The sequence below is a fragment of the Gallus gallus genome, chromosome Z (assembly GCF_016699485.2).
Source record: "Gallus gallus isolate bGalGal1 chromosome Z, bGalGal1.mat.broiler.GRCg7b, whole genome shotgun sequence".
Taxonomy (NCBI): domain Eukaryota; kingdom Metazoa; phylum Chordata; class Aves; order Galliformes; family Phasianidae; genus Gallus; species Gallus gallus.
The window spans coordinates 52,862,962-52,865,616 of NC_052572.1; the positions used below are offsets into that span (position 1 = coordinate 52,862,962).

At 44.3% G+C, this 2,655-nt stretch overlaps 1 pseudogene; it reads right to left on the reverse strand.

Moving 5' to 3' along the window:
• LOC100857660 lies at positions 1-1,510 on the reverse strand (annotated as a pseudogene).
• Between the last annotated feature and the right edge of the window lie 1,145 nt (positions 1,511-2,655).

The following is a 2,655-nucleotide window of genomic DNA, read 5'->3' on the forward strand; positions in this document are numbered from 1 at the left end:
TTAAAGGCTACTACCAGGTCTCTCTGGAGACTTTTCTTCTTCAAAAATATCAATTGCTGTGGAGAAGGCAGAAAAAACACTACAGCTGAGAACCCCTGCCTTCAAACCAGCTCTGAAGCCAATTGCTTCACCTGTGATGCAGCCTCTAATAATGCTATTCTTCCAGTCTGACTTTCCATTGTACGATTCTACCAAGCACTAGCTGCAGAAGTACATAGTGCTTACACTGGCAAAGTTCTTTGCATAGGATATGCCTTGCTGCCTCATATCTTTCATGCCCCACTTCTTCTGCAACTGAGGTGTGATATGTACCCAACATTCGTGTTGATGCCAGCTATGAAGATATCAAAAACTCCTACAAGGACAAATCCCCTCATGCAGACTACTGCCACCTAGAAGGTGCAGTGATCCATGGACTCCTCCACCATCTTCTGCTCCTCATTCTTGGGTGGGCTGGGGATTCTGTTGAGGGTGGCAGAGTCCCAGGCATGTGGCTGCTGCAGCTCACCCATCAGGTTTGATGTGGGCTGCATCAAAGTGGCATGGTCAGCAGGATGAGGGAGGGGATTGTTCCCCACTCCTCTGCCCTCCTGAGTACTGCTTCTAGAGTACTGCGTACAGGTCTAGGGCCCCCAGCTCAGGAAAGATGTAAAGCTTTTGGAAAGGGTCTGAAGAAGGCAATGGAGATGATCAGAGGGCTGGAGCACCTCTCCTGTGAAGATAGGCTGGATGCCTGCAATCTAAATTAGAGAGCAATACAGAAGAGAATGCTGAAGGGATACCTCATTCTGGCCTTCCAACATTAAAAGCAAGATAATAAATAGGAGAAAAATAAACTTTTTACATTGGTAAATAGTGATAGGACAAGGGAGGATGGTTGTATACTAAAGGAGGGAAGATTAAGATTAGATGTCAGGAGAAATTTTTATACAGAGAGGGAGGTGAGGCCCTGGCACAGCTGCCCAGAGAAGCTGTCGATGTGCCATCCCTGAAGGTGCTCAAGGCCAGGTTGGATACAGCCCCGGGCAGACTGAGCTGGTGGGAGGCAGCCCTACCCATGGCATGGGGTTTGAACTGGGTGGGATTTAAGGTCCCTTCCAACCCAAACCATTCTGTGATTCTATGATTCTGTGACATGATTCATTGCCTTGTCAAGCTTGTTTCTGTCCACTGCACATAGCTACATGGGAAAGTGGGACACATGCCAGAGCGCTTCAACCTGGAACTGAGAAGAAGCAATCTTCCAGGAAAAAAAATCTTTCTATATGCATCCAGTTTTATGGAAGTGGAAAAGATTTTCTGGAAATGCACTGACTGCAGGAAGTGTATGGAATGTAGTCATCTTAGGTTGAAATGACACATGTAAGCAATCAGAAGTAGTGGTATGGGAAGGATATAATATTTAATAGTAGAATCATTTTGTTGAATATGAATTTTCAGCTCTGGGGTATGTATGAATGCCAACTTATGAACAGCCTATGAATTCCAACCAGTATACTACCTGATGCATGCTTCCAATATCATTTATGCTACTTGCTTTAATAATTGATTCTACATTATGTCATCTACAAGACTTTTCTCTGCATATGTAAGCCAACTATTTCCTCCTTTCACAGATGAGAAGGTGTAGAGAGCATGAGATCTGTTTCTATAAGTTCCTGCACTTTGTCTCCTAGTTTAGCTGATGTGGTATTGGTACACACAAATGGACATGTACTGAGAAAGGAGGAAGGGAATTCAGAGGAGGTGTCTCTTTTTCCAGAGAAGCCTGGAAGTACTTTGCTCTATGCTATCAGATGAGTTAAAACCATCATGGCATGCAGCTGAGCAGCCCCTGACAATCATAGACCTCTCTTGGTACTTCCCTGGACATTATCCACACTGTTTTCCAGCTTAAGCCCTCTTCTCCCTGCCTTAGTCCTTCATAGATGCTATGCCCTTCTGCTTCCCCGGTAACATATCCCTTTATCATTTAAGAATTCGCAGACTCGGTCATTCCCTTTCTCCAGGCCAAGGTAGAATTTTACAGCCAGTTTTAAAAGTGTAGCATAATAAAACCAGGTCTTCTCAATGCAGGAGCTGGAGCCTTTCAGTTATAATTCTCTTGTGACTGTGGAGGTTTCATCCGTAAAATCTAAATAAAAGGGAAAAGAAATTGGGTTGGGAGTTGAGAGGTGGGCAGGGAGTGGAAATCAAGAGATACTGCATGAATTTCAGTGCAGTAACAAACCGTTTCACCTGCCACTGGCCCTTATGAATCTGTAGTAATGACTAGCAGCAGGAGAAATTGCACTCAAATGGATCTAATAGCTGCAAATAGCATGCCCTGCACCTTTCCTGTGCTTTGTGCTTCCTTCTCCATCAATCCGAACTTGGTGCACTTTCTGCAATCTCTTAGCAATAATAGCATGCATTCTGATTGGACAGTGCTCAAAGTACTTCTTTTTCCTGTATACTAAACCCTTGCAGAAGCATAACCTATCACGAGATGCCAGGAGAAAACCTATAGAGGAAAGCCTGCATTCTAAAAATCTTTGGAATTTGAGGTATTCAGACCTCAGGGTTACAGAGACCAGATAGTTAGGTGGGTGAGATCCTCGTGTTATTTCACAAGAGAGGGGGTAAACTGCTTGCTGGAGAAACCTGGTACTCTCA